The sequence below is a fragment of the Hemiscyllium ocellatum genome, chromosome 32, assembly GCF_020745735.1.
Source record: "Hemiscyllium ocellatum isolate sHemOce1 chromosome 32, sHemOce1.pat.X.cur, whole genome shotgun sequence".
Lineage (NCBI taxonomy): Eukaryota > Metazoa > Chordata > Chondrichthyes > Orectolobiformes > Hemiscylliidae > Hemiscyllium > Hemiscyllium ocellatum.
The window spans coordinates 8,793,654-8,820,531 of NC_083432.1; the positions used below are offsets into that span (position 1 = coordinate 8,793,654).

The 26,878-nt window shown below is 41.2% G+C and overlaps 1 long non-coding RNA gene across 1 annotated transcript in view; it reads left to right on the forward strand.

The window, feature by feature from the left end:
• The first annotated feature begins 730 nt into the window (after window positions 1-730).
• The window catches only part of LOC132830859 (uncharacterized), a 179,208-nt gene continuing 153,060 nt past the window's right edge, over window positions 731-26,878 (forward strand). Inside the window, exon 1 of the long non-coding RNA XR_009646447.1 lies at window positions 731-801. This is a non-coding gene — a long non-coding RNA (uncharacterized LOC132830859). The remainder of the gene's footprint in view (window positions 802-26,878) is intronic.

A 26,878-nucleotide genomic window follows, 5' to 3' on the forward strand; every position in this document is an offset into this window, starting at 1 on the left:
AATGTTTTCACTGGATACAGTTTTCGCTGGAGACTCACTGAGGAGTGTTTTCACTGGAGACTCACTGTGTTTTGACCAGACAGCCATCAAAAAAGTTGGTTGCATTGAGCACACCCTGAGAAATGGTTTCACCAAGGGACGGCTTCACTAGAGTCTGACTGATAGACAGTTTCCCTTCGTAATCCTCAAGATATGGTTTCATGGATACCCCTGAAAGGACAGATTTACTGGTCCTTTTTCCATGTTAACTGTGAATCTGAGGAATGGGTTTCTCCCTGAATATGCTTCACTCATTCAAACATCTCCATCAATGTCCGCTCGCATTCTCTGCGGCTTTTGAAATTGGCAAGTGTCAATTAAAGTTTGTGGTGCACTTCCTTGTCTGAAATCTTCCATATTAAAACACAAAGGATACATGAATGAGGGTCAGTAATTAAAGCAAGAAGTAACAATTAATTCAATCATCCTCTACTGTCACAATGCTTGTCCTTTTTCTAAAAGCTGTTTCTATTCTCAAGGGTTCTGTGTCCTTGGTTTTCTCAGAGGGGTTGTAAACCACTTAGGCTCCAAAGTGACAAGATTTCGAACAGAGATAAAAGGGTATTACAAGGCCTTTTTGCTTATATGTAAACAGATGAGACTTTCAGCCAAAGTCTTTATGTTTTTAGAAATAACCTGTATAAGTCAAGGGGGTGTGGCCATCTGTGCAATTTTGTTCAGAACTAGTTATGGAGTTCAGCTGTGGGCTGTGTGAAAACAGGCTGCTAAACTCTCTCTCCTTCTGTCCTTCTACTTTGACCTGTGAGTCTTTGTTTCATTTTTACTCTGTTTAAGGAGTTTGCTTATTGGGACTGTTGTGTATATTCGAAACAGCATAATTAAGTCTAGCTTGGATAGACTGAGTTCTGTAGGGGATCTTCATTCTGTTCTTTGTAATTTATTGTGTAAATTTGTGAATAAATTTTTGTCCGTTTTAAAACCTGGTAGTCAACCTAGCTAACTTACTCTGGGTCATTTTTACTGTACACTTACCGAAACAAATTGTAAAATTATGGTCTGGGCTGCCTGCTTAAGAATGTTTTGAGTGGTCTGGCCTAGTCCATAACACTGTGCTTAAGTTAAAGCAACCAAAAAGCTATCAATTAGATATTGGTTTAACATAGTCAAATACCCAAGATGACTCACATTGATGAATGTTGTTAAACTGTCCAGGTCTTATTGTGAGGCCTTCATAAATTAATGACAAAGACTGCTCACAGGGACCTAGAAGAAGATTCGTACGAGTCATCATTTTAAAAAATTTCCCTCAACACTTACCTCATTTAGTAATTGCAATCAAGGTTCATTTAATTGAGTAATCAATAGAATGTTAACTTTCCAGTTATTGCGTTTGGAGAAATGTGATTGGACTTATTGTACAGGCTGATCTGCCAGACATGTGATGTTTACCTTTGAGTATAGTCTGTGGTTGCCATTATCCACATCATTGAAACTTGGTGTCAGGAATGATGTGGATGAAAATGTTTAGATTTTCAGGGATAGAAGAAAACCAACTACTGTAAAGTCAAAAATCACACGACACCAAATTATAGTCCAACAGGTCTATTTGTCATAAAGTGAGGAGGAAGTAAAATAAAACAACAGTATGTAACTATGAATTTTTGGGCGATTCAAAATAGCTGTGCATTTTCTACTGCTGTGGAAATGAAAGGAGGCACTGGACAGGATTAAAGTTTTACTCCTCTCAATGGCAAAACTATCAAATAGCTAAATAATGAATTCAAACAACTGAGCAAATAAGAATCGAAACCTTGGTATCAGTGTTGGGAAAGAATTACTGTAAACTTTGCTGGTGTGGCCTAGATCTTCCTCAGGAACAGAAAAGCCATACAGGAGAGATTTTGAAGAGTAACATTCATGTTATATTAATGTTACTTATGAATGGTGTTCACTCAACATCAGAGTTCTAGGGGAGGCATAGAGTCATAGTTATAGAGATGTACAGCATGGAAACAGACCCTTCAGTCCAACCCATCCATGCTGACGAGATACCCCAACCCAATCTAATGCCACCTGCCAACCCTTCAACCCTTCCTATTCATATACCCATCCAAAAGCCTCTTAAATGTTGCAATTGTACAAGACTCCACCACTTCCTCTGCCAGCTCATTCCATACACGTACCACCCTCTGCGTGAAAAAGTTGCCCCATAGGTCTCTTTAATATCTTTCCCCTCTCATCCTAAACCTATGCCCTCTAGTTCTGTTGTCCAATTCACCAAACTTGCACATCTTTGGACTGTGGGAGGAAATTGGCGAACTCGGAGGAAACCCACGCAGACACAGGGAGAATATGCAAACTCCACACAGACAGTTGCCCAAGGCGGGAATTGAATCCGGGTCCCTGGCACTGTGAGGCAGCAGTGCTAACCACTGAACTACCGTGCCGCCCCAATAGGTAGCAGACGGAGTCGAACCCTCGACTCTGCGGAGGTTGCAAATCTAAACCAAGCGGCTTAGACCGCTTGACCATAGCCCAGAAGCTTCTAAAGAGAGAGGGGTGGAGGAGCACAGAGGGGGAGTGAAGATGGGGGAAAAGAGCGGTAGGAGAGTAACCCACCCAGATCTATTTACCTCTGACTACTTCACCTAACACTTTGGGCAATTCCCTCATGACCAATCCACCCTGACCTGCACACCTTTGGACTGTGGGAGAAAACCCACGCAGACACGGGGAGAATGTGCACACTCCACACAGACAGTCACCTGGGGCAGCAATCGAACCAGGTCCGTGGTGCTGTGAGGAAGCAGGGCTAACCACTGAGCCACCGTGCCACCCTGAGATTAGATTAGATTCCCTACAGTGTGGAAACAGGCCCTTCGGCCCAACCAGTCCACACCAACCCTCTGAAGAGTAACCCACCCAGACCCATTTCCCTCTGACGAATGCACCTAGCACTATGGGCAATTTACCATGGCCAATTCACCCTAACCTGCACATCTTTGGAATGTGGGAGGAAACCGGAGCCCCCGGAGGAAACCCACACAGACACGGGGAGAATGTGCAAACTCCACACAGACAGTCGCCTGAGACTGGGATCGAACCTAAACCCTAGTGCTGTGAGGCAGTAGTACTAACCACTGAGCCGCCCAGATTAATTGCCAGATTCTGCTACTCGTTTAAACACAATGCTTTTCCTGTGCCATTCTGTCTGTAGGAACCCTTTAAATCAAGGATCAGTCTGCAATTAACCTGTAGGCCTGGCCTCACAAACAAGTGTTGGTTTGGTTTGCTCTTTTCGTTTTGTCACAAGCTGTTTCACAAAGTGTACAAGTATCTTCAGCTCAGAATTCCCAATTCACGGCTCCAAACCAAAATTGATAAAAGAATAACAATAAAAATAATGACAAACCAGCAAGTGTTCTAACAGCATAAAAGATGCTGCACGAGAACACATCTGCTGAGAGAGGGTAAAGTTACTCTCAAGAAAACTATTGACACATGCAGAAACTCTGAGATTGTGAAATCTCCTGCTCCTCGGATGCTGCCTGATCTGCTGTGCCTTTCCACCACCATACTCTCTCTTCATTAGCTACAGCATGTTTGAGGCTTTGCATTATGCTGAAAAACATCCCAGGTCAAGTAAGAACAACAGATTAGGAAAAGTAAGACGTATTTTCAGAAAAGTCAACAGAAAAATTAAGGCCAAAGGACAAGATAAATATTATTGGGAAACTTCACTAAAATAAAAGGAAACTTGTCCAGCATAAAGGAAGCACACTTAGCTAGAAAGAAGTAAATCAAACCAATAAAGGTAGCTACTGGAGAGATGTCAGTTAATGATTCTGACTAGATGTCAGATAGACACCAGTGTGTTGTGCAACATCATGAGCTTTACCAATCTGTACAAAGTCGCGCAAGATGGTGACATAGAAATGGTGCTGCTTCAAAATGATGTCGAGCCTGCTGAGTGAATGATACTCATGCCAAAAAGACAAGATAAGATGAGAGCCTAGTCAAACAGGAAGAATGAAGTGACTTTAAGCAAAACACACATTTCTGCTGAAGCAAGTCTAAAGCTTAATGTAATCATGAATGTGCAGGAAAAGATTTGCAGTATTGTACAGGCCACCAAGCCACTGACTATTGAACAGCTTCTGGAATATACAAAATTGTCTTTACAGATCTTGGATATCTTCCTGGTGAATATCATCTCCAAGCTGATGAGACTGTGAGACCAGCTCAGCATCTATTGAAGACAGTTCCATTTATCCTCAAGTCTAGCCTGAAAAACAAAACAGAAGTGCTAGAAAAGAAGGGAATAGCAAGAAAGTGATAGTCAAAATGCTGTTTCTTTCCCCCCTTTGTTGGTATTCTTACAAATTGTCCTGATGAGAGTAAGGTGAGAAACTTGAACAAAATCAGTTGAATTGTAAATATTTTGCCAATGAGTTTCATCGAGTTTCATGGAGGATTTCTCTCTGCAAGACGTAGTCAGTTGCCTACTATATGGGAACAGAGGAATTCAGATGTTGGAGCCTGTCCTGCTAATCAATATCATCATGGCCGATCTGTGGCATAGCTCCATGTGTGAGGGAATACTCCCCACTTGTCCAGATGAGTGCAGCCCCAAAACTCAACAACTCAATATCATCCAGGACAAAGCAGCCCACTTGATTGAGAGCCCACCCACCACCTTTAACATTACTTCCTCCACATCAACACACAGTGTGGCTTGTAAGATGCACTACATCAACTCACTTCTAACAGTACCTTCCAAACTCTCAACCTCATCTCTCGAAGGAGGATAAGGGTAACAGATACATGGGCAAACAACCACCTCTATGCTTCTCTATGTCCAAGCCACTCTTCATCCTGCCTTATAAATTTATTGTTGTTCCTTCAGTGTTGCTGAATCAAAATCTTGGAACTCATTCCACAGGAGAAAGAAGGGCTCAGCATGAATTGCAGGGGATGGGCAATGAATCCTTGTTAGCAATGCATACATCCCATAAGGAATGAAAATGTCTGAAACCATCCATACTGTGCAAAGTGTCCACACTCCACACTGCCACTAGAAATATACGTAAGGAGCCCAAATTTACAACAAAATAAAAATTGTGTCTGATCAGCCCTTGAGTGCGAAAGCTGCAAGTCACTGTTTTAGCACCTTCACAAACTGAAATGGTGCAAATAATTAATTCAGACCAAAATGATGTGGCGCATCCACTTAATGCCCATCTTCACCCTTTGGTCAAACCATCTTCATGGGCTGTGAGAGAAAATGGTCGGTTCAAACTAGACAAGGTGCAGCTAATGGGTTTTAGCAGCTGCAAGGATATGATGCAGTACTAAGCCATCAGGAAAACAGGTGTAAACAAGACTGTATGACTTAATAAGATAGAGTTTTGAATGGGATCTTCCAAACCAGCTGTCTGGAAGCTTGAGTAGCAAAGCCACTTGCTGATGTTGTTAGTTGTCACGTGAATATTGAGTTAAAAAGTGTGGCTTTGGAAAATCACAGCAGGTCTGGAGCATCTGAAGAGTAGGAGAGTCGATGTTTTGAGAAAAGGCCTATGTGATTTTTGAGTGCATTAATGATTTGATTTGATTTATTGTTCTCACAAATACCGAGGAACAGTGAAAAGTTTTGTTTTGCATGATATGCAGACAGATGTTAACACATCTAGGAAAAAAACAGAATGCAGAATACAATGTATAGCTGCCGAGAATATGAAGAGAGAGATCAATGTTAATATTTGAGAGGTCTGTTCAAAAGTCTGATAACATTGGGGAAGAAGCTGTTCTTGAATCTGTTTATACGTGTTTTAAAACTTTTGTATTTTCTGTTCAACGGAAGTTGGAAGGGTGTACAATCAGGGTGGGAAAGGTTTACTTACTTAGCCAAGTTAGCAGGAAGTATAGACAGAAACAATGAATGGAAGGATGGTTTGTATGATGGTCTGTGTCCCGACTAAATGAAGTTAATAATGTGTTTTTTTAAATATCCAACATGGATTGGCAAACTGAGTCATTGGCAGGATAACCTAGAATTGAGCATCCTTTACACATGGAAACCAGCAATAATTGGCAAAACACAGCAATACAGCTGTAGCAGAATTGCTTTGAGCAGTGAACTGTCATCATTGAAGTTCTAGTTTAAGAGACTAAGCGTGAGGATCATACATTCCTTCTTCTTTGACAGTCCTTCAGGGTGGAGGATAATTTGCTTTTACTCTAAGGTGAGGCATTTTGTAGAGATTAACAGTCCTATCCTGGAGCAACAATCTCTGCTATGGGTGAGGCAGATGGTGTTTGAGGAGGTAGGGTGGTGAGACACTCTGGATTCTGTGCTTTTTCTGTTGCTTGTGTTTGTTCGTCACTCATTGATGGTGAATGTGGTTTGTACCTTCAAGGATACTTCTGCTCCAGTTTGTGCGTTCGATGTCATGTGTCATCGGAGATGTTGCATTTGTTGTCTACGGACCAGTCATGGCCCCCACCATCCTGTATGCATCAGAAATATGGACCATGAACAGGAGACACTGGCTTTTAGGGTGTCCTTGTCCTTGTTTCCTCTGGCTTTCTCTTGATTGCTTCTGATTGTGTAGTTTGGAGTAGAACGCTTGTTTAGGGAATTTTGTGGCAGGCTTTGGAAAATGTGCCCTGCCTTTTGCAGTTGCTTATGTGTGCCTCAATATTGGAGACTTTGTCCTGGAAGGGGACACTCACATTGATATAACTATCCTGCATGGATTTCATGGAGGCAGTGCTGGCTGTAATTCTTCGGAGAGTTGAGGTCCCTACTGTGTACGGTCCATTTCTCTGATGTATATAGAAGGGCGGGGGTCATGGCTGGTCTGTAGACAATGAGTTTGGTGCTGTATTTGAAATCTCAAACTTTGAATATTCTGGTCCTCAGATGTCCAAAGGGTGCCTTGGTGCATTGGAGTTGGATTTTATCATTAATGTCTGCTCACACTGAAAGGACATTCTGGACTATGGGAATGATTCATGTCATCTAGGGGATTGCAGTGAATTTTGTTGCTGGAGGGGGCAATGTTGTGTTGCAGGAATTGGTGGGTAGAGGCCATTTGTTTTCCAGATGTCTGGTCTGAGGATCATTCTCTTATATGTCTTCGTATGCACTAATGATGGATTTTAGGTTGGTCTCTAAGTGTACCCCTACGCAGGTGTCATATGTGTACTACTGCTCAATGCCAGACGTTGATGTAGTCTTGATTCTGACCTGAAGACATTGAAGGTTGAGTAGATTCCCACTTGTCCTTTAGGTTAGCTCCACCCCTGCAGGGGGCTTCATGGAGATGGGGTGGAATGTTGTGGTGAGGAAAATGGTGAAGCCCTGCTTGGGGGTGAGGACCATCATCCACAGTTAACCAGCCTGGATCTGACTGGATCAATGGGAAGATTGTCCAATGAGATCAGTGTTCGATTGATGGTGAGGTAAGAGTGACAGCCCATTGCGTCAAGGCTACATTCAACTGAATGTGGCTTCAAGGATCCTTAGCAAAACTGGAATCAATGGGTATCAGAGGCAAAATCTCCATTGGTTGGAGTCATACCTGGCACTTAGGAAGATGGTCTTGGTTGTTGTAGGTCAGTCATCCCAGTTCTAGGACATGTCTGCAGGAGTTCTTCAGGGTAGTGTCCTCGGACCAACCATCTTCATCTCTTTCATCAGTGACCTTCCCTCCATCATAAGGTCAGAAGTGGGAATGTTCATCGATGATTGCAGAGTGTTCAGCATCATTTGTGGCTCCTCAGTCACTGAAGCAATCCATGTTCAAATGCAACAAGTTCTGGACAATATCCAGGCTTGGGCTGACCAGTGGCAAGTAATATTTGCACCACACAAATGTCAGGCTCTGACCATTATCAATAAGAGATAATCTAACTACCACCCCTTGGATTTCAATGTGTTACTATCTCTGAATCTTCCACTATCAACATCATGGGTGTTATCATTGACCAGAAACTCAACTGGAGTCATCATAGTGGCTATAAGAGCAGGTCAGAGGCCAGGAATACTGCAGTGAATAACTCACCTCCTGACTCCCCAAAACTTGCCTTTCATCTACGAAGCACAAATCAGGAGTGTGATGAAATACTGCCTACTTGGCTGGATGGATACAGCACCAACAACACTCAAGAAGCTTGACACCATCCAGGACAAAGCAGCCTGCTTGATTGTCACCACATCCACAAGCATCCACTCCCTCCACCATTGATACTCAGTAGCAGCAGTGTGTATTATCTACAAGATACACTGCAGAAATTCACCAAAGACCTTCAGACAGCATCTTCCAACCCATGACCACTTCTATCAAGAAAGAGAAGGGCAGCAGATACATACAAACACCACCACCTTCAAGATCCCCTCCAATCCACTCACCATTCTGACTTGCATATATATTATGGCAATTCCTTCATTGTCAATGGGCCAAAATCCTGGAATTTCCTCCCCAATGGCAACCCACAATACATGGACTGCCACAGTTCGGGAAGGCAGCTCGCCCTCACCTTCTCAAGGGCAACTAGGGATGGACAATAAACCCTGGCTCAGCCAGCAATGGCCACATCCACAGATAAATTTTAAAAGTCTGAAAACTAAACAGTGCATTTGAACTTAATGGAGTTTAGTGGTGAGAACAGCCTGGTCAGGAATATATGTGAGAAGAAAGGAAGTATAAAATATGAAAGAACAAACAGAAGATGGAAGAGAGCCACTGAAGGTTGAGCCCAAGAAGAAATCTGTCCCTTCAATAGTGCCAGAAACAAACAGCTCAGGAGTCAGTTAGAGCAGAGAACAGCTCTGGTGGAGGCAGTAACCTGAAGATGTTGTAGCTTTGGAAGTGATGAGGTGGATTGGAGGAGTGAGGGATGGATCAGAATGATACTGTGGATGATTTGAGTGGAACATTGAAACAGGTGGACCAGATTGAGCAGACTAGGTTGGGCCAAACCATTATGAGGAACATTTCTCGATCATCCCCATTAAATAGCAGGTGATGGTGTAAAAGACAAGTGTGGTTAAAGACAGGAGGGGCCCATTAAATCTTGATCAGATGTTCAAGCTGTTAGAACTATTAGAATCTTTAGAATTGCTAAAGTGTGGAAGCAGGCCATTCAGCGCATCACATCCACACAGACCCAACCCCCTCAGGAGTATCCTAAAAACAATAATCCAGTTCATAAGCAGAACATTGTTTGATTTGAGACAAAACTCAAGGCACACCACAAATCTTTACCACTTTTACCAGCTCCCAAGGTCACAAGTAATAGGAATGGATTGGTCATTTATTTCTAATGTAATTGATCAAGGACAGCAAGGGCAGCCACAGCCAATTGAGCAAAGATTGCATGAGTTATACCCTACCTTTCAGCTACTGGTAGCATCAGTCATCCCCGTTGAGAAGATATATGAAGTTATTCCTCTGAATATTGGTGTCAGTAGCTGTAGTGAATAAAAGTTGTGCTTGTCTGTGATCATGGCCACTGTTAAACATACAAATCAGAATGTACCAGACAATGGGCAGATAGCAGACCAAAGTCCTAGGGAAGTATTCAGTCAAGAGGGATAGCAGGATTAGAGTAGATAAAGGGAGTCTGGCAAAATTCCAAGGAACAGGAAGTGACCTGGTGTAGAAGATCTCTTCATCGGGACACTGGGAGAGGAACTGTTGAAGTACTCATTCCACATGTGGCAGGAATCCGGGATGGGTTTTAACAATCCTTGTTCCACCAACCTCCAAGTCTATTCCCACAGATAAAAGAAAATTGGACAAATCCTTTCCATTATTAGCTATTCAGTAATTAACTGTGCATGACCTCGTCCGGAGATTCACTGCTAAAGGATGAGCCAAAATATCTAGACTGACAATGATGTGTTCCGAGCCCACAATGATTAGGGAATGTGGCTCCAGTGGACATAGAGAATCAGCTTTTCATTAATTCGAAGTGTGCATGAGGCTCATGCCAGCTATTATTAGTTAATACTGGTTTGAACGTCATTGCTTTCTATTCCTTACACATCTCTGACTGTGGGAAGCATAGGGTCAGTCATTACTGCAGTAATCTACAAAATCTGTATAATTAACTCCTGGAGATCTGCATGTGGGTGGCATTCATTTGTGAATACCTGATGGTGCAATGATGTTGTCAATGGTTAGGAGCCTTCTGGAATCTGATACATTAACGCAATATTGAATATGGATAATTCTATTAACCAGTATTGATATGATGGATGACACCCTAATGTTTATAACTGTGAAGACGGGCAGAAGATTAACTAAGCTGAACAGGGTTTTCAGACAATCGTAGATTACCTGGATGAAATGATTGCAAAGTATATAAAGGTGATTGTGGCAGTCTAGGTGAGAATGGAATGGTTAATGGTAAATGGAGAAGGTATTGAATTCCCACTGCAAGCCACCGGTCTGCTGAACTGACTGTAATAGTTCCTCTGTGAGAGTAATCAATCATTGATGATGAATTCAGTAATTTGGCCAGTAAAGAAACTGCACTGTGGTTGGCAATAAATAATCTGTTCCAAGATTGGAACTCTGTTGTCGTGTCCTCATTGTGATAGACTCATCCAGATCCATTGACACTGATTTTTTAACATCCAGCCAATGGAACATAGAACATTACAATGCAGTACAGGCACTTTAGCCCTTGATGTTGCGCCCTCCTGTGAAATTAATCTGATGCCCATCTAACCTACACCTTTCGATTTTTATCCATATGTCCAATGCCCATTTAAATGCCCTTAACATCGGCGAGTCTACTACTGTTGCAGGCAGGCCATTCCATTCTCTGAGTAAAGAAAATATCCCTAATATCTGTTCTAAATCTATCACCCCTTAATTTAAAGCTATGTCCCCTCATGTTAGCCTTCACCATTCGAGGAAAAAGGCTCTCACTGTCCACCCTATCCAACTCTGAGTACCTTATATGTCTCGATTAAGTCACCTCTCAACCTTCTCCTTTCCAACAAAAACAGCCTCAGTTCCCTCAGCCTTTTCTCATAAGATCTTCCTTCCATATCAGACAATATCCAAGTAATCTCCTCTGAACCCTTTCCAAAGCTTCCACATCCTACCAATAATGTGGTGACCAGAACTGCATGTAATACGCCAGGTGCGGCCTTACTAGTGTCTGGTATGACCTCTTTGCTCTGAAATGCAATCCACCTACCAATAAGTGTCAACACACCATATGTCTTCTTAACAACCCTGGAAAGGATAGGTCTCCTGACAATGCAGAGTTGAAAAATGTGGTGCTGGAAAAACACAGCGGGCCAGGTAGCATCTGAGGAGCAGGAGAATCGACGTTTCGGGCATAAGCCCTTCTTCAGGAATTCCTCTGCTCCTTGGATGCTGCCTGGCCAGCTGTGTTTTTCCAGCACCATATTTTTCAACTCTGGTCTCCAGCATCTGCAGTCATCACTTTCTCCTCCTGACAATGCAGCATTCCCTCAATCCTGCATTGCACAGCAGTTGATATTCCTTAATGAATCTTTTGACCGTGACAGTCTTTTATATTTCGTGCCTGCACATGATGTTGGCGGCCTCAGTAGTATACCTTTGATCAGCCTAAATCCTTGTCTTGTGGAACAGTCAGGGAAAACCCATCCCCCATTTATAGCATTTTCTGCTATATTTTGGTCATTTCATTTATTTCATTAGAATAGCTGTGGGACATTTAAATATTTTTTCTGTGCTAGTGAACGACGTAGAGGGGCAGGGTGGAAAGAGTCACGAGGTGGCAATATGGATAGGGTAGCAGTGTATGTGAGGACTGGGATTTGAATTCTTGACTTTCTGAGCTGGTGAAAATTGTAGTATAAGAGGTTACACAGTTATGCTGTGTAATATACTAATGAAATATAATACATACCATCACAGGAAGTGATACAATATGTCACAAGATTTTGTTGTCTTATGCAGCCTTGTGGTGAGATGAAGGCATAATGTAATGCTTTTTCAATGAAATTAATGTTTCCTTTACCTCAACACACTAAATATTCTGCAGCAGCAAAACCAGACTAAGAATATTAGTGACTGAATTAAAAGTGACATTTAAGTAAGGCAGTCATATGAGCACAAAGTCAAAAATGAATTTGTATTAAGGTGAAAAGAGTTGGTGTAGGTGCAGGCAAATGAAAGAGTGGATTATAGTTTTCCCAATTGGAGCAGATCTCAATAAACTTCATCTGAGAATCACCTGTTTTTGATCAAACTTTAATTACAAGAGAGATATCAGATTTAGTGGCATTGAGAGATTCAAATCACTCAGCAAGAAAATATTACTCAGCAAGAACAAAATAAAGAAGGCCTTCAGCCTGAACTCGGCGAAGGACATTCAGAGATCTGCTGTTTGCTCCTGAGAGACAGACTAAAGCTGCTGAATGACAACATTATCAAAATTGTTGCAAAGTTGGTGTGTGTAAAATTGTAAACTGGGGTAAACATTGCGAGAGTCCCTAGGTTCAAATTCAAATTCAAATTCTTTTAACTGGACCTCAACTCCTTCATCTTTCTGTTTGGTTTTCCCTTCATGTTTTAACTTATTGCGGCAGGATCTGGTCACCACACAGTCTGGAAACATTCCAGGGCATTTTTCTTTTAAATCCTCAGTTTCCTGGTTTTCTTTTGGCTTTTTCATGAGAATGGGCATCACTCCTACCTGTCATCCCATCAAATCATTCCTGAAATAGCCAATTTTTCCATCACTTGCACTATCAGTTTCACAGTCTTGATTGGACTTACTCACCTTATCTTACAAAGAGAAACATAGCCCCTCACCCCATTTATTCCACAGATTACCACTCTCTTGGGCAAAATTTCAGAAGCAATGCAAGTATTTTCATCTCTTACTATTAGAGACAGACTAGTTTTCATATCTCTCAATATTTTAACTTCTTTATCTACTTTCCCTGTTCTACCTGAGTAAATCGTATCCACAGATGTGAAGCCTTTGAAAAGATCGGGCACTATCCTACTGTATGAAACAAAGTTCGCTCACTTCAATAATTTCAGTCCGAGACAAGATCTAAATCAGTAGTGTCATTTATTTTACCCTTGCAAGAGGGTGCGATGTCCACTGTCTACAGGGCAGGGACACACACACACTCTGAATTCAACGAATACACGATATTTATGTAATTTGGTTCCTTTTTTTATCCCATTGCTCCTCCCCGTTTACATCTTCCCCTTCCCTAAGACCGGCACCCATTACTCCTGTTTATCTCTTGCCTTATCTGGCCTTGTCTGTGACAAAATGCTTATTTCTGGCCTCACAAGGCCATTTTACCATATCCTGCTGTGGCCCATTGTTAGGTATTATCTACTCCTTCCATCTGTGCTTTCTCCAACCATACTGATCCTTATGACCTTCTAATTGGGGTGGTTCCAGTTTTTCTGTAAAAGTGGGAAACAGATGCTTATAACTACTGCTTGTGCAAGCATGTCTGGCTTAACCTAAATCATCATCTATTTGTCTGTAACATCTACCATTGTTTTGCAGTCACGTTTCATTCTTGCATACAATTTTAGCTGATACAAAAACAATTATGTATTTCCTCCACATAGTTTGCATTCTAGTTGACTCAGCTCTTAGTTGAAACAATTACACACTGGTGTGAGTTCATTTACCTTGCATAAGTAATTATAATTGCAGAAGTAACACTACTTTGCCTATATCCCACATTACTAAACAGCCTGTAACTAGGTCGTGCACTCTCCTGCAGCTCCTTGACTTCTCGTGGGATTTCCCTCACTACCCACTGGTTTAGGCTTTTTTAAATCACATCCTTTTTTCCCATGGCCTTTCTTAAACCAACAGTACTATGACTTTGTGTGTTCCATTTTATTACAGTGAAAACACCTCAGGCCTTTCACTCTTTTCCACCCTGTGGGGTTTCTTTTTTCACCTGTGGTAAACTGCTCCCAGTGTGATCTACTTTTTGATTTTCATTGAAGGATCTCCTTCTTTCCCAATTTCCATCCCACACAGAATGAAATTGCTGTCGGAAACTAGATTTTGATTTAGGTGTAAATGCATATTCATCCACCATTGCAGCAGCACTTCCCGCTTTTTTAACTTTCTGTTGCTCAACTTGAGTTCTTAACATTTCTGGAAGGGAGTCGTTAAGCTTCTCCAGCAGAACAATATCTGTAAGAGCCTCAAATGGGGAGCAAGAGCTATTGTCCTGAGCAAAGGTCATCATCAGATACTGGCTGGACTCCACCAGGGTCATCTAGGGGTTTCCAAAATGATAATATTTGTGAGAAATAATGTCTGATGGCCAGGATTGGATGCAAGCATGGCCACGATGATGATGCAGCATCCAGAGTGTCAATGAGGATGAAAATGACTTCCAACAGCTTCCCTCACATTCATGACAATGGCCAGTGTGAACCCTGGGCTCATTTACACATCAGCCATGCTGGCCCTTTTCTGGGCTCAATGTTCTTCGTCATTGTGGATGCCCACTCAAAGTGTTTGGATGTGCATAGAGTTCGTTTGTCAAAAACAGTGACAATGATAGAAAAGCTGCAAGCACCTTTCTTATTCATAGGCTCCTAGAAGTGTTGGCCATCATTTACCAGCAGGCATTCAAACATTTCTTAAAGTCAAATGACATTCAGCATGTAAGGTGTTGTCGACCAGACCAAACCCCCTCAAAATATATTAAGAAGATAGCTGAGACCCTAACTTTTCCTTATTTTAATATATTTATTTTTAAAATAAGGAAAAGTTAGGGTTTAGGCTAGCTTCTTAAAATTTTACTTAAAATAATAAAGATTTATTTTTCATTCCAATGCATTTTGTTTAGTCAACCCAATAGAATTAAAAGCAAAACACACTTTATTCATCCACTAGAAAGGAAAAAAAAAGCATAGCTTCCACTTCTTCAGGACGTCAGTAACACCTGCTAAAGCTAAAACTAAAACTTTTGGTTCTGGGGGAGCTTGACCCCACCCATTCAGGCTGATTCTATTGTTCCAAGTTTTAAAAAAATCCCAAGGCCCCACAAGCTGTTTACAAGTTTTCAGTACACAGCTTGCTATCTCTGCCTTAAAATCTTTCTTCGAAACAAAGGACAAATACACGTCTTAAAGCCATAGTATCATCACACCTTCCCCGAAAACAAATGGGCTAACAATATACAAATAAGGATTCATTTTAAAAAATCTTTATCTCACACTATTAGTCTACTACAATACATATGCATTGCATTAATTCTAAGCAAATATTCACTACTACAGTCCACTTTGATGGTTTTTTTCTCCTGCCACCGAACGCCTCCATTGTCCTTCATCACGATTGTGACAGTGTGTTGGCAATTATTTTCTCTCATCCTGCCACATGCATAATTTTCAAGTTGAATGGCTGCAATAATAAACTCCATCTAAACAGACGGGAAATATATCCTTAAATTTTTTCAAAAACTTTAAGGGGTTATGATCAGTATATACAACTGTCTCACTTGGAGATAATGAAGACTGCGGATGCTGAAAAGTTAGAGTTGATAAAATGTGGTGCTGGAAAAAGCACAGCAGGTTAAACAGTGTCAGATGAGCAGGAAAGTCAATGTTTCAGGCAGGATCCTTCATCAGAAGGATTTTCCTCCTCCCTCCATAAAGATCTTAATCTGTCTTTCTCCCACTGCAATGCCCTGAAGCTCTTTGATCACACCCTGAAACGCCCTGAAGGGCAGCATGGTGGCACAGTGGTTAGCACTGCTGCCTCTCAGCGCCAGAGACCCGGGTTCAATTCCCGACTCAGGCGACTGACTGTGTGGAGTTTGCACATTCTCCCCGTGTCTGCGTGGGTTTCCTCCGGGTGCTCTGGTTTCCTCCCACACTCCAAAGATGTGCAGGTCAGGTGAATTGGTCATGCTAAATTGCCCGTAGCATTAGGTAAGGGGTAAATATAGGGGTATGGGTGGGTTGCGCTTCGGCGGGTCAGTGTGGACTTGTTGGGCCGAAGGGCCTGTTTCCACACTGTAAGTAATCTAAATCCCGCTACTACAGCCATGTCTCCTTCCTCAGCACCTGCCTTCAAAGCTGAATTATTCCCCCACAGACTCCAGATTGCATTCAGACTGTCTCAGTTTGGACCAGCCCTGATAAAAGATCCTGCCCGAAACATCAGTCTTCTGCTCTTTTGATGCTGCGTGATCTGCTGTGCTTTTCCAGCTCGATATACTATCATCTTTATACAATTCTCTCAGACACATTACTGGCAATATAAATATTGAAAAGTTGCAATACCAGCACCAAACTCAAGATTGCCTTCTCAATTGTGGAATACTTCTGTTGATGATTATTCAGTTTTCTGGAAAAATACACATTGGTTTTCTTATCTTCTTGTCATCTTCTTGTAAGTGTACAGCACCGACACCCACTTCACTTGCATCAATAGCCACCTTAACTGGATTTGCGTAATTAGATTTGGGTAACACTTGGGCCATGGTTTAGCATAGCTTTCAGGCTTTTGTTTTCATATCACATTGGGTCATCTGTCCATGTCCAATGATATGGCTTTTGTGAACTCACTATTAGCCAGGTTTATCACCAAGTCCACCTCCCAAAGTTCATTGAACAATTCCGCTAGATGCTCCAAATGCTCCTTCCATGTGTGACTAAAAATCACCAGATCGTCGATTTACAACACACAATCTCCCTATTCCTCACAGACTCAGGCAACCCTGACTCCAGTTTCCTTGCCAATTCTGAAAGCTTTGTCTTGCTCATAAAGTGACTTCTTCCACCCCCAGGAAACTGTTAGTGCCTGAAAGATACATTATTACACAAGACACATCCTGTTTTAACCAACTGAATGCAATATTCAAAATAAAAGACACTAACACTTACCACTCGCTGCCTTTGAGTCCAACAAATCGAAACCCAACCAGGGATCAGAGATTTTGATCCTGCCAGGAGTCTCCAGTTTGTTATAGGTCAGAGCAGGCTCCCTCAGAATATATTAAGAAGATAATCTTGAATCTAACATTTCCTTATTTTAAAGGCTACTGCCAGACATTTCATTCCAATGCATTTCAAAGAAAGAATGTCTCAACTTCCACCTTGGGACCCTTCAACAATATGGCATCAACATCGACTTCACTAGTTTCCTAATCTCCCCTCCCCCCGCCTCATCCCTAATCCAACCCTCCAACTCGTCACTGCCCTCTAGAACAGGCCTACCTGTCCATCTTCCTTCCTACTTATCCACTCCATCCTCCTCATCGACCTATCTCAATCACCCTACCACGTGCATCCACTTCTCACATTCTCAGCTACCTCATCCCCATGACCAACCCCACTCTCGTATTTATCTCTCAGCCCCCTTCCTCAACCACCCCCACAATCCTGATGAAGGGCTTATGGCCAAAACATCGACTCTTGTGCTCCTCGGATGCTGCTTGATCTGCTGTGCTTTTCCAGCACCACACTTTTCTACTCAAAACCCTGTTCCTGCTTTCTCCCCATACTCTCTGATCTCTTTATCTCTAAAAACTATGTTTAACTCTTTCTTGAAAACATTTGATCTCAACTGCTTTCTGACAGGTTCATCACATTATGGGTGAAGACATTTCACTTTATTTCAGTGCAAATAGCCTGCACCATATCCTTTGACTGTGACCCCAGATCCTGGAGTCCCTGGTCACCAGGAACATCTTTCTTGCATTTATCCTGTTTAACCATCTGGAATTCTATGGGTTTCTATGAGGTCATGTTGCAACTGTACAAAACTTTGGTGCAGCCGCACTTGGATTATTGCGTACAGTTCTGATCGCCACATTATAGGAAGGATGTGGAAGCTTTGGAAAGGGTGCAGAGGAGATTTACTAGGATGCTGCCTGGTATGGAGGGAAGGTCTTACGAGGAAAGGCTGAGGGACTTTAGGCTGTTTTCATTTGAGAGAAAAAGGTTGAGTGTGACTTAATTGAGACATATAAGATAATCAGAGGGTTAGATAGGGTGGATTGTGACAGCCTTTTTCCTTTGATGGTGATGGCTCGCATGAGGGGACATAATTTTAAATTGAGTGGTGATTGATGTAGGGCAGATGTCAGAGGTAGTTTCTTAGAGTACTAGAGCGTTGAAACACACTGCCTGCAGTGCATTTCATTGGATAGACATATGGATGAAAATGGATTAGTGTGAGTTGCATCAGCTTCAGATTGGTTTCACAGGTTGGCACAACATTGAGGGCCAAAGGGCCTGTACTGTTCTATGCTCTATCCCTGCTCATTCTTCTCAACTCCAGTGAATATATAGTCCTAACCAGTCCAACTTTGCGTTCATACACCAGTCTTACCATTTCAGGAACAGCCTGGCAAACATCCATTGAACTCTTGCCATAGATAGAACATCCTTTCTCAGACAGCAAAACTGCACACAATACTCCCGACAGTCTCACCAGGACCAAGATATCCCTGCTCCTGTATTTGAATCCTCTTACTATGAAGGCCAACATACCATTTGCCTTCTTTACTATCTGCTGCACTTGTATGTTGAAATAAGGGATACCAAGTGATAAAGTATTGGCTTACTTTGTCAACACATAAAACTGAATTTTAATTTTTGATTCCGTAAGTTTGTTACAGTTGGTGCAACAGTAAGATGGGGGCATTTTTCACTTTTTAATGACAATATCATTATTAATTATTAATATAAAAAGGCAGTTGCCATGGTAATGGTTTTCACAGGGTGAGATGCTGATTAATGGGCTGGCTTCCCATCTCTTCATTACTCATTACAACAAGGCAAGGGCAATTTTAGACACTCAGAGAAGCTGTCACTCCCACATGCTAATTCTAGCTTAACCTCAACTCTCCACCCACATTCTGAAGGTTACCTGTTTGAGTCTCAAAGAGACCTACATTCTCACTCTGACAGACTGCTTTTCTTGAGGGGAGAAAAAGTACATAGATCTAAAACACAATTTCAAATTCCCACTGAGACATCCATTTTCTAGAAGCTGGAACACCTTTTCTGTGGAGGCATACCTCATGTATTGTCTGCATCTATCCCAAACCTTGTTCCTTATGTTGCGATCTCTCTGACCTATGCCCATCAGGATGTCGACTAGAAATCCTCATTATTGAATGTGATCTTTTCCTCTTGATTTTCTCTCTCGAATCGGGAATGGAACGGTGTTTTCTCATTCTCCACTCTCATTCCCCCACTGCCAATACATGGCCCTTACTTCTTTCCCTTATCATGGACATTTTAGCCAGTTATAATATTTCCCCTTAAACCGTAATGGTAATGGACAGTGTTGCTGAACAAAGAGACATTGGAGTGCAGGTTCATAATTTCTTGAAAGTGGAGTCACAGGTAAATAGGATAATGAAGGTGGTGTTTGGTATGCTTTCCTTTATTGATCAGAGCATTGAATATATAAATTAGAAGGTCACATTGCAGCTGTACAGGATGTTGGTTAGACCACTTTTGAAATAGGAAGGATGATGTGAAACTTGAAAAGATCTAGAAAAGTTTGACAAGGATGTAGCCAGGTTTGGAGGGTATGAGCTATAGGGAAAAGCTGAATAGGCTGGGGCTGTTTTCCCTGGAGTGTCAGAGGCTTAGGGGTGATCTTATAGAAGTTTATAAAATTATATGGGGCACAGATAGGATAAATAGACAAGGTCTTTTACCTGAGGTAGGGGTGTCCTTAACTAGAAGACATAGGTTTAGGGTAAGAGGGGAAAGATTTTAAAGGGATGTAAGAGCAGCTTTATCATGCAGAGAGTGGTGTGTGTATGGAATGAACTGCCAGAAGAAGTGGTTGAGGGTAGCATTTAAAAGGCATCTGGGTGAGTGAGTGAATAGGAAGAGTTTAGGTGGATATGGGTTAAATGTGGGCAAGTGAGACTAGTTAATTTAGGATATCTAGTCAGCATGGATGAGTTGGACCAAAAGGTCTGTTTTTCTGTAGTCTATATCTCTATGACTCTATGACCTGCCTGGACATCCACTATTGTAGACACCCTCCCTTCATCGGTCTCTGCTGACCAGTAAGCTACCCCGAACTTACTTTTAGCAAATGGTCCCCAAATTACTTTTCCCATTTCTTCATGATTAGTATTGGTTCATATTGGTATATATTTCCTGAGCTCTCAAATCTAGTTGCAAATGTGGAGCTCATGGGTTTGTGAAGTACATTGCGTTTCATCATCAACATCTTCTCCCACATTCTCAGAGACTGAAAATTCATAACTCATCTTCAATATATGTGAGGAATGTGCCTTTATACTTGGATTCTGGTGTCATATTACAAATGTTTCCCATCAAGTCTAAGAACTTTGGCTAGTCATTTCCACTCTGTGCCTTCTCTTTTGTGACCAACAACACTAGATCTGAAATCTCCCACGGATGGTCTCTTGCAGCATCACAATGCTTTTTATTTTTTTTTCTGATGTCGAGGCTTTAATGACCACTCTTCTACTGGTGTGTAGCACATTTATATGGGTGCAAAAATATCAAGCTTTCTTTTATGTCTTGAGGAGCCCATGCAATTTTGAAGGCGCACTTGGATTCTGATATGGGCTGTACCCCCAACCAAAGCAATATTTTTTCCTGCTGCATAGAACTCTGAGGCTGGTGGGGGGCAGCAGCTTCCACAACTGGAAGTCAATGTGTGGGTACTCCAGCTGGTGTACATAGTACCTCCCAGTGGCTGCATGACTGAGTATCAGCCCCACTATCTGGAAGGAATGTTTTGCATGTGCTTCCTACCCCAGGGCTACTTGCAACTTACAGTTTAGCTGATCAGGCGGTGTTTTGTGTATAACATCTCATCAATTATTGCATGGCTTCTTTTGACAAGTCATTGCTAAATAGGTTTTCTCTGCAGCTGTCTGCATTATTTTGAGATCACACACATATCTCAAAAAATGTATTGTTCACAAATTCACATCTACTATCCATTAAATATTTTGATGGCAATGCAAGACCTGTGTTGATCCACTTTTCCATGACATTGTCCATTTTGCTGGTCTGAACTTATTGTTTATCAGTGTGGATATGTTAAAGCTGGTCATCTTCAAAATGTATTGTTAGACCTTCTGGTCTTTATCCCATTTCTTCAGATCTATCACTACTACTTCATACAATTCCCAGGCTAAAGGAACACTTTCCATTGGATGTAGGAGTGCCTTTCGATATTTAACTCATCACTGCAATCTGATATCTTCAACAGTCTTCATTTTCATTATCTTCAACTCCAGCATCCTTCATTAGTAACTTTAATTTCTATGGGGAGCAAATTGTTAATATGATTTCAATATCAGCCAGATTTCCATGTGCAGAGGTAAAAAACACCTCTTTGACCTCCTGACTATAATTTCATGTTTCCTCAGGAATATAACAATACCCAAACCTCACGAATTGCAAGTTTATCATTTTACCGAATGGTTTATCATTCTCCATGTCCAAATGAATCAAATACCTACTCAGTAATCATGGCATATCACTCTGGATGGCATCAATGTATATAAAATGACATAACCCTGCAATTTCAAAGTAGAGAAAGACTCTTTAAAAGCAGTAATAATTATCATCCCCGGATTGAAAATAGATGGAGCTTTCATGTTCTTTGCCCTTATTTTTGTCTGCTTTGTCCAGGGTTTCCAAATTACAAAGTTCAACGAATTGATGCCACACATTGTTGAGGTACAGCTGCTGTCTGGTAAAGCATAATTTTGATTGAATCAACAAATAAGATACTCACGGGTCCACTTAAGTTTTCAGCTACGAACAATACGTTCTTGCTGATCATCCTTGGATAATTCCTGGCTTAGTGATTTTTCATCACTTTGGAAATACTTATTAATTTCCTGTGCACACCTAGTATTTGTTCATTGACAGCTATTACATCTATCCTGAATTTTCATTTGGCATGGAATTCTATTAAAGTTATAATGTCCCTCAAAATGTCTTTCAGCAATTTCATCTTTATGTAGGTATCTATTCATGTCTTAGAGTCCTGGAGTCTTCTATTTTCAGTGTCACTACAGAACTCCCAACATGTCCTGCAAAGGGAGCTGGAAACAATTGTCTTCCTAAAAATTTTGTAGAGCAGCAGCAATTTGTTTAGAGAGTCACCACCATGAAATTGAACACTAGTCAAAGCCAATATTCTATCCTTGTATCAGATTTGTGTGGATTGTAATGGCTTCTTCACTATTTTGTAATTGAACTGCTTTAGTCTTCTGTGTAATTTTCCAAACTCCATTACATTGTCACGACTCATTGGGTTAGGAGGTAATAAATCATCCCCATGAAGTTCTGGCGTCATAACAAGGGTTGCCATTTTTTTTAAAAAAGGTCCCTATGGTAACAAAATTTACCTGACCTTAATACCAAAGTTGACAGTAAACATGTTCAGTTAAAACCTGGTCCAAGAATTAGTGTAAGTAATTAGCCTATTGTTACAAGTAAACAGATTTAAACCATTAAACAGAAATAATACCAGTAAAGAAAACTCTAATCCCATTCTAAACTCTCCTTTTACACACACGTGAATGAATAGGGAAAATAGATTATTGGCCAAGGTAGAAAAACTGTACAATAATGTCAGTGGTTATTGTTTCCCTATTCCAAATAGGTGATGATCCTTTTTTGGCTAGCCTTGTCCATGACAGTCAGTTGTCTTTTTCTGGAAGCTTTTGTGGATTGGTACATAGTGACTAATCCACCTGAAAAATGTCTCTGAATTATCATTTCAAAAGTCACAGCTGACAGCAACTGCTGCAGGAAAGGTAACTCATTTTCTTCAAGTTTAAACTGAGTTTTTTTTTACTGTAGAGAACTGGAAGCTTCTGTTGGGGAGAACAATTGTGCACACTCCAGCGTCTTTCTCTGTCTCCCTCTGTCAGTGTCTCTGTGACCCATTTCCAATTCCAGCTTGCTCAGTTAGCTGAGAATCAATCAGCTTGATTTGTAAACAACTCTGCTCCTGACCATCTGCACATTGCAGGGTCCCATTGCCACATAAAGAAAAGTTCACAATAGAGGAGATAATAGCATTGTCATTAGGTTAATAACCCAGAGACCCAGATAATATCCGGGCACTCAGGTTCAAATAAGATTCTAATGATGACCATGAAACCACTAACAATTGTTGGGATAAAGAAAAACATCTGGTTCATTAAAGTAGTTTAGGGAAAAAAATTCTACCATCCTTAATTGCTCTGGCTTACATGAGAGTCCAGACCTACAGCAATGTGCTCTCTAGACAAATAAGGATGGACAATAAATAATGGCCAGGTCATTGGTGCCCATGAATGAATGAAAAATAAAAGGTATGATATTTCAGCTGTAAAATTATGCAGCAATCCTGTTAAATCCTCATTTTGAAAACAGATTTTCATCGTAGTTCACAATTTTTAAAGTATTTGCAATGTCTCCATCGTTAAGGAATATGAACTGCTATCCCAAAGTGCATTTAATTTTCAACATGTAATACACAAAGCAAAAAAAAATCCATTCATTCTTCTCTCCTCTTTCACATAAACTCAGTCTTAGATTTTCTTTAGTTTTAACTTATTTTAATAGTTTACGTTTGAGATCATGTAGCCACAATTTTATTACTTTTTCAATTGACACGAACAATCTTTACATTAAATAGGTGTTAGAAGAGGCTCCATTTGAATAGTCTTACATTATGACTTTGAAACATTTCAATGGTGATGAAGACTATGAGGAGTATAAATTTGTGTTTCCTTGGTTCCATGTTGTTTATAGATTCAGAGTGCTGAAGACAACAACAATCCCAAAGTCTCTTCTTAAACAAAGAAGAAAGAGAATTTATAGCCCAGGAACACGCCCTTCAGCCCTCCAAGTCTGAGCTGATCCAAATCTAAACCTGTCACCCAATTCCTCAACATCTGTATCTCTCTGCTCCCCACCTACTCATGCATCTGTCCAGATGCATCTTAAATGAATCTACTGTGCCTGCCTCTACTACCTCTGCTGGTAACGCATTCCAAGCGCCTAATACCCTCTGTGTAAAGTACTTGCCACATGTATCCCCCTTAAACGTTTCACCTCTCACCTTGAAAGTGAGATTCCTCGATATTGAATCCTTCACCCTGAAAAAAAGTTTTTCTCTATCTACGCTGTCTATACCCATCACGATTGTGTAGACTTCAATACAGGTCCCCCCCTTCAATCGCCTTTCTTCTAATGAAAACAATTCTAATCTACTCAACCTCTTCATAGCTAGCACCTTCCATACCAGGTAACATCCTCGTAAACCTTCTCTGCACCCTCTCCAAAGCGTCCACAGCCTTCTGGTAATGCGGCAACCAGAACTGTACACAGTATTCTAAATGCAGCTAAACCAATATCTCGTACAATTTTAATATGACCTGCCAGCTCTTATACTCAATACCCCATCCAATGAAGGCAAACATACTATAAGACTGCTTGACCACTCTATCCACCTGTGCAGCAACCTTCAGGGTACAAGCACCTGAGCTCCCAGATCACTCTCCTCATCAAAGCTCTTACATTTACTGTATAATTCACCTCTTGAATTAGACTTCCCAAAATGCATCACCTCGCATTTGCCTGGATTGAACGCCATCAGCCACTTTTCCGCCCAACTCTCCAGTTTATCTATATTCTCCTGTATTCTTTGACAGTCCCCTACGCTTTCTGCTACACCACTAATCCTCGGGCCATCTGCAAACTTGCTGATCATACCAACAGTGCCCTCTTCCAGATCATTTATGCATATCGCAAACAGTCACTTTTCTCCATTGAGAAACTCTTTTCAACAATTACTCTTCTCAAAACTCACTACTGTCTCCTGCTGCTCAACCAGTTCTTTATCCACCTAGCTGGAACATCCTGCACACCACGTGACTTCACTTTCTCCATTAGTTTGGCATGGGAAAACTTATCAAATGCCTTACTAAAATCCATGATTTGGAGATGCTGGTGTTGGACTGGGGTGTACAAAGTTAAAAATCACACAACACCAGGTTATAGTCCAACAGGTTTAATTGGAAGCACACTAGCTTTCGGAGCAACGCTTCTTCATCAGGTGATTGTGTATATGACATCTACACCCTTCCTTCATCTGTCAGCTTGGTCACTTCCTCAAAAGAACTCTATTATGCTGGTAAGGCACAATCTTCTCCATATAAAACCATGTTGCCTATCACTGATAAGCCCATTCTTTTCCAAATAAAAATAGATTTTATCCCTCAGTACCTTCTCCAGCAACTTTCTCACCACTGATGTCAGGCTCACTAGTCTGTAGTTACCTAAGTATCCCTACTACCCTTCTTGTACAGGGTAACAAGATGAGCAGCCCTCCAGTCCTCTGGCACCTCACCTGCTTCTGTTTCTTCCAGTGTTAACTTTGTTTCTTAGAGAAATCAGTGGGATAATTCTCTACAGCCAAATCTGATCCTGCAACAAGACAATACATATCTCCAAGTCACTAGGATCAACTAAGATCTTGAAAGGCTTGACAGCAAACATCAATTCTTTTATTAAGGTTGCCTTCAGCTTCTCAAAGATTGCATGGCAATCTGCTGTGTGCACCACTTTTGTTTGCTTAACAACTTGTCAAGAGTACAACAACTTTCATAGGAAAATATACATAAATTACTGGCAATATTCAAATGTTTCTGAAAACCTCATGATTTCTCCTTTATTCTTGGGAACAGCAAATTCCATTAAATTAGTGATCATTTTCCAGCATTCTGTAGACACTGGAAGATTTCCAATAGACTGGAAGATAGCTTATGTAACCCTACTTGTTTAAAAAAAAAAGAGGGAGAGAGAAAACAGGGATAAAAAGCCAGTTAGTCATCAGTGATGATGGAGTGGGGGATAAACAATGCTGGAATCAATTATAAAGTATAGAATAACTGAGCATTTGGAAAGCAGTGACAGGATCTGTCAAAATCAACATGGATTAATTAAAGGGAAGTCTTGCTTGACAAACCTTCTGAAATTTTTTGAGGATGTGACCAACAGAGTAGACAAGGGTGAATCAATAAATGTTATATATCTGAATTTTCAAAAGGCTTTTGACAAGGTTCCACACAAGACATTGGTGAGGAAAATTAAAGCTCATGGTATCGGGGATACTGTATTGACATGGTAGAGAACTGGTTGGCAGACAGGAAGTAGAGAGTTGGAATAAACGGTCCTCTAAGTGGCAGGCAGTGACGAGTGGGTACCGCAGGGTTCAGTGTTGGGACCCCAACTATTCCCAAAATAATTAATGATTTGGGTGAAGGAATTGAATGCAATAACACCAAATATGCAGGCGATACTAAGCTGGGTGGCAGCGTGTGCTGGCAGGGGAATGCTAAGAGGCTGCAGGGTGATTTGAACAGACTGGCTGTCTGGGCAAATACTTGGCAAATGAATATAATGTGGATAAATATGAGGTTATCATTTTGCTGGTATAAACAAGGCGGCAGATGATGATCTGAATGGTGACAGTTTAGGAAATGGTGAGGTGCAAAGAGACTTGGCTGTCATGCTGAAACAGTCGCTGAAGGTTGGCATGCAGGTGCAGTAGGCAGTGAGGAAAGTTAATGGCATGCTAGCCATCATAGAGGGAGGATTTGAGTATCAGAGTAAGAATGTCTTGCTGCACTTATACAGGGCCTTGGTGAGGCAGCACCTTGAATATTGTGTGTAGTTTTGATCTCTTAGTCTGAGGAAGGACATTTTTGCAATTGAGGGAGTCCAGTAAAGATTCACCAGATTGGCTCCCAGGATGGGCAGGACTGACATAAGGAAAGTCAGGATTGACTGAACTTGTACTCACTGGAATTTAGAAGAATGAGAGGGGAGTCTCATAGAAA